The 6133-nt window shown below is 53.5% G+C and overlaps 1 long non-coding RNA gene across 1 annotated transcript; it reads left to right on the top strand.

The window, feature by feature from the left end:
* Positions 1–505: 505 nt before the first annotated feature.
* Positions 506–3934, top strand: LOC128579123 (uncharacterized). The gene is made up of 3 exons (XR_008378054.1): positions 506–965; positions 2828–2934; positions 3883–3934. It is a non-coding gene; the product is annotated as an uncharacterized LOC128579123 (long non-coding RNA).
* Positions 3935–6133: the final 2199 nt, after the last annotated feature.

The raw sequence follows: 6133 nt of genomic DNA, 5'->3' as shown, positions 1-6133 counted from the left end.
GGCGAGAGCCATCCCACTTACCCTTCCCATCGTCAGTCATCAGGCTGAGCTGGGCCTGCAGCTGAAGGGCCTGCAGCTGAAGGCTCACCGGGAGCCAGTGGCCACCAGTTTCCTGGTGGCTTCCAGGAGCTCCTAAAGGGCCAGGAAACAGCGTGTGAAGGCACAGAGGCCGCCAGGTCGTCCCACGCGGGGTCAGCCCTGACCAAATCCGTTCACCTGGGTCTCACGCAGCTCCTGGCATGCCAGCTGGGCCACCAGCACCGCCTGAGCTTTCTCCTCCGGGAGATTCTCCGCAGTCTGCCTTGCCAGCAGGAGCTCCTACGCAGGGACTGGTTTTCCTGGGTCACATGTCGATGTGCCAGTGAGTATTGCCGTGAGTGGAGCAGGCACGTGTCCCTTTCCTGCGGCAGACTCTGTGTGGGAAGAGTTTGGACGTGAGGGCAGGTGGCCGGCCTGCGTGCGGACCCTGAGCCCGCCGTGACCAGGGCAGCGCAGTGCTGTGGAGCTCTGCTGCCTGCGCTCTCCAGGCCCGGGCCTGATTCTCAGTACAAGCCTGTGGCTCCAGACATCTTCTAAGGTCCAACAGGCCCTCTGGCAGGGCTTCGCAAGGATGGCTGACCCGCTGGAGCTCGGTGAGGGCAGAGTTCTGGGGAGGCCAGGCCTGGTCAGGGAAGCCCGGTCTGGAGGGGAAGTGGCACCCCAACTTCCAGCGAAAAGGGCTGCCTGTGCTCGGGACCCGATCCTTCAGCCTTGGCCTCTGAAAACCCAAATCTCCTCCTCTCCTGACAGCGAGTGCTGCAGAGCTTGTGGGGGAGGTGGGGCGAGACATTGGTCTCTGCAGCTCTGAAACCAAAGCCTCATTTCAACTTCTCTTCAGTGGAAGTAAAAGATTGCTGCCCCGACTTGACCCTGTGAAAAGAGACACCCACACCTGATTTGCCCCATTTGCCCCGTGTACGGGAGAGGTAGGTCTCTTAACCGTCACCTGATACTCTCTCCACCACCCGCTCACGTCCCCTGGGGAAGCAAGACACATTCTCGGCGAAGTGGCCGCCATCCCTGCTAGCCTGGGAACTACTTTCCCGTTCGCTTCCCTCCTTCTTCTCGAAGTAAGAAGAGGGCAAATGGTGTTGGAGTTGGCACTCCATCAGCTGTGGACGGGACAAACAGTCGTGCTCGTGAGAAGGGGAAGCCCTTCCGCCACATTCAACTTTCCAAGGATCTTGTTGGTCTGTCAGGTCTTCTTTACAGTGTTGACAAAAGACTTGGTATCGTGTGCACCGTCCGATCGATGACGCGGACAAACAGACCAGTGATTGTGATGGTCACTCAGTAGCTGAAAGGGACCCATCATGTAGCTCACAAAGTGCAAGAGTGACGTCTAAATTCGGTCATCTGACACGAAGCTCCCGAGTTTTGCCGGGAATCTGTGAGTGCCAGGGTGCAAAACCAAAGGGTTTTGAAAAGGAACTAGAAAAGGAAGCCTCGAGTTGGCAGGAGCTGTGCGCTGTGGACTCAGACAACGGGGGCCTTCCCTTGCACAAGTGTGATCACTGCGCCCCAGCACGGATCCAACTTTGACAGCAGTGTATCCTAATGGCACAAGGGTTGTGAACATTTGTGCCTAGTCAATCTGCATCGTTTCCGTGATAGGGCTGCCTGAAAAATCACAACGTGACACAACTTGAAAAATCTAGGCAGATCTTATCCTTGAGCCCATGAATGCTTGTTGACTCTCCAGAGCTTCTGGGAAAACCGATGCTCTACAAAGATTTCCCATGTTAAGCGTGTGTCCACCGGAGAACCTCAGGTTGAGACCATTGGGGCAATATGTGAGGATTTGAAGTTCACTTTGCCAGGGTTGACCCACAGAAGCCAATTAGATCTCACTCCTGATAGAAGTGAGTGAATGCAAGGAGAGAACTCAGTGAAAAAGATAACAGTCTCTCCAGTTGCAGAGCACCATGAACCTAGCCTGTTCCCCCATGGCCACTCAGAGACGTGCTGATGACTGAGTGAAGAGAGTGGTTGAGCCTGAGACTTCTCAGACCTGAATGCTGTGCTGTTTATGCCCCCTTGCCCCAGGAAATCTACGTGGAGATGGGCGAAAGCCGAAAGGGAGTTAACAGCTGGTTTTGCTGCCTGTCCAATCAGGGGCCAGGCTCTGAGCGGTAATATCAATTCTTAGGGGCGTGGTGACTTCACTGCATTCCACTCCTGCCCACCTAGTCCACCTGTGTCCCCAGTCTCTGCTCTGCTGCGCAGGAGGGAGGAGAACACAGGTTAGGAACCTAGGGCCTTGGAATGGGAAGCCGTAGAGCCTACGGAGGGCAGGATTGGAGTGACTGGAGGCCAGGTGGAATCAGCAGCCGAGAGTCACTGGGGGGCCACCAGGCTGTCTGTTGAGGGGTCAGGATCGATGAGGAGACATTGTGGAGATAACCAAGGGGCACCCTGGTCAGAGCTTTGCGTGTGTCAGGTGTGGCACATAGACTGTATCATGGTCCTGACCTGAAAGACTGGAGTGTGTGTGTGTGTGTGTGGGGGGGGTCTTTGACTGTGTTGGGAGCCTCCAACACAGTATATTGTACCTTCTTCCTGGCTCTGGCCAGTTTGTCCTGTCAGATTTGTTCAGACATAACTGGTGGTGGCTTGGAAAGCGGGACCCAGGGATGGGAACTCATGGATGAGACCCAGCTAAGCACATTGCCTTGTCTAGACAGCCTCCACTCCCTAGCGGGGCAGAAAGGAGACTGTGCTGGGACAGGTGACGCCCGGAGCTACCTTGTCCTCTTGTCACTTACCACAACTTTTACTTCCTCACCAGGGCTCTCACCTGTGAGAAGGAATGGTCCTGGCTCCAGGCCAGCCACCCAGTTCCAGGAACACTCGGACTTCTTGTGTCCAAGTTCATCTCAGCCTCCTGGCAGCAGAGTGAGTCTAAAGGGGAATGGGGAAGTAGGGCCGGGGAGAGGGCACTGTGGCAATGCTTGGGCGTCCGTGTCTTTCTGGGTAGAGGATGGGAACCCGGTTTCGCTTGGTGCTGTTGTGGCAGCCACACACTGGGTTGGTTTCATGGGAAGGGGGTGGGGTTCACGGTGGCTGCCAGCCTGTGACTGGCTCTGCAAGCAGCTGGAGGGGCTTCCGGGCAAGGACAGGGGCAGGGGCAAGGGCAAGGGCAAGGGCAAGAGCAGAGGCAGGCCCAGGACGCTTGGTCACACAGGGGCGCGCCGGTTGCTTAGTGCGGGTGCAGGCCAGGTGGACACCCCGGCAGAGGGGCCACCACGCCAGGAAGGTCGAAGTGGCTGGGGCCCTTAACCCCAGGGTCAGATCTCTGGGGGTGGTGGGAGTAGGCCATATGGAGGCTTCTGCACCTGGGTGGGGAGACCAACACGAAGGGTGGGGGCGCAGGCGGGCCCTCCCCCCTCTTGGGGGTGACCAAGGCCTCTGGCAAGGCCGGCGGGGGCGGCAGGCAGGAGAGGGCAGACACAGCTGTCCCAGGGGTGTGGGAAGAGGTGCTTGCTGGCGATCAGCGTGAACATCGCAGCCCACTCCCGCTGGGCCAGGGCAGTCTGAGCGAGCCGCAGCCAAGCCTCTGGGGCTCCCCACTACTGCCAACAGACTTGACAGCCAGGCTTAGCGCCGGTGGGCTTGGTAGCGGTCGCCAGCCCTGCCGTGCCACCTGAGGCGACCCGGGGAGGCAGCAGGGAGACATTGAATCCCAAGTCCCGCCTCAGACCCTCGTGTTGAAAGAGTAAGAGGGAAAGGGCATAGGGCCACCACCCCCCAGAAGAAATCTCCGAAAGGGGTGAGGGTGGGGGCCATGGTAGGCACCTTGTCCCTCTGGAGGACGATGGATGATGACTCGCCCCCGTTCCCTAGGGGCCAACTGCTCACCACAGTCAAGCCTGGCTGTCCAGTGTAAAAGGTTAGGCACTGGCATAGGGACCATCCCTCACACCCGACCAAGGCTGAGGTGGGCTGTGACGGGCCTGACCACAGCAGTGGAAGGAACCACATGGTGAAAGAGGACCAAGAGGCAGGGTGCTGTGGGTGGGGCGAGCCCTGCACCCCGTTGCCGCTCCCACACCTCCTTGGTGTTACCCAGGCATCTGCCAAGGCTAGGGGGCAGCTGGGAGGACAGGGCAGCTGCAACCATCAATGGGGGCCAGAGAGAGGCTTCTGGGGGGTGACCTGTGTCGACCTGGGCCCCATGCATTGAGCCAGCCTGGGCATCATGCAACCCATCTTCCCCACATGTCCAGACTTCCATTCCCACCTTCACAATTGCAACAAAAATAATGTCCAGGTACTTTGTTGGGCGACTGTAGTCCTAGCTAGTTGGGAGTCTGAGGGAAGTGAATGGCGTAGGTCTACAGTTGATGTTGCTGTGAGCTCTGACGCCAAACCACTCTACCCAGGGCAAAAGCCTGAGTGTTTGTCTCAAAAAAAACAACAGTTAAGGGCGGCGCCTGTGGCTCAGTTGGTAAGGCACCGGCCCCATATAACGAGGGTGGCGGGTTCAAACCCGGCCCCGGCCAAACTGCAACCAAAAAATAGCCAGGCGTTGTGGCGGGCGCCTGTAGTCCCAGCTACTCGGGAGGCTGAGGCAAGAGAATCGCTTAAGCCCAGGAATTGGAGGTTGCTGTGAGCTGTGTGAGGCCACGGCACTCTACCGTGGGCCATAAAGTGAGACTCTGTCTCTACAAAAAAAAAAAAAAAAAAAGTTAAAAACTGTTTTCATGAGATTTTTTTTTTTTTATTGTTAAATCATGGCTGTGTAGATTAGTGCAATCAACGGGTACAATGTGCAGGTTTCACATACAATCTGAAATATTCTCATCAAACTGTTCAACACAGCCTTCATAGCATTTTCTTAGTTATTGTATGCAGACATTTGTATTCTTCATTTAGTAAGTTTTGCCTGTACCTATTCTAAGATGCACCGTAGGTGTGGCCCCACCCATTACCCTCCGTCCACCCTAACCTCCCCCCTCCCTTCACTTTCCTTGGCCCTTTTCCTCATAGTCTTGTGCTATAGATGGGTTATAGCCTTCATGTGAAAGCTATAAATTAGCTTCAAAGTAGGGCTGAGTACATTGGATACTTTTTCTTCCATTTCTGAGATACTTTGCTAAGAAGAATATGTTCCAGCTCCATCCATGTAAACATGCAAGAGGTAAAGTCTCCATCTTTCTTTAAGGCTGCATAATATTCCATGGTATACATGTACCACAATTTGCTACTCCATTCGTGGGTTCATGGGCTCTTACACTTCTTCCATGACTTAGCAATTATGAATTGGACTGCAATAAACATTCTGGTACAGATGTCTTTGTTATGTTGTGACTTTTCGTCTTCTGGGTACAAACCCAGTAAAGTAATTATAGGATCGAATGTCAGGTCTATTTTTAGGTCTCTAAGTATTCTCCAAACATCCTTCCAGAAGGAACTTATTAGTGTGCATTCCCACCAGCAGTGTAGAAGTGTGCCCTTTCCTCCACATCCATGCGAACATCTGTGGTTTGGGGATTTTGTTTTGTGGACTACTGTTACTGGGGTTAGGTGATATCTCAAAGTAGTTATGATGATTAAGGATGATGAGCTTTTTTTCTTGTCCTTCTAGATCATGCATCTGTCTTCTTCAGAGAAGTTTCTCTTCAAGTCCCTTGCCCACCCTAAGATGGGATCACTTGTTCTTTTCTTGATAATACATTTGAGTTCTCTGTGGATTCTGGTTATTAGACCTTTATCGGAGGTATAACCTGAAAATATTTTCTCTGAGAGCTGTCTGCTTGTTTTACTTACTATATTCTTGGCTTTGCAGAAGCTTTTTAGTTTGATCAGGTCCCAGTAATGTATTTTTGATACTGCTTCAATTGCCTAGGGAGTCCTCCTTCTAAAATACTCCCCCATGCCGATTCCTTCAAGAGTTTTCACTGCATTTCTCTCAAGTATTTTTATACTTTCATGTCTTAAGTTTAAATCTTTTGTCCAGAGAGTGTCTATCTTACTTAATGGTGAAAGGTGTGGGTTCAGGTTAAATCTTCTACAGGATGCCAGACAGTTTAACCAGCACCATGTGTTGAATAGGGAGACTTTTCCCAACTGATTGTTTTTAATTGGCTTGTCA

The sequence above is a fragment of the Nycticebus coucang genome, chromosome Y (genome assembly GCF_027406575.1).
Source record: "Nycticebus coucang isolate mNycCou1 chromosome Y, mNycCou1.pri, whole genome shotgun sequence".
Taxonomy (NCBI): Eukaryota; Metazoa; Chordata; class Mammalia; order Primates; family Lorisidae; genus Nycticebus; species Nycticebus coucang.
This window is presented reverse-complemented; position numbering and strand designations above follow the sequence as displayed.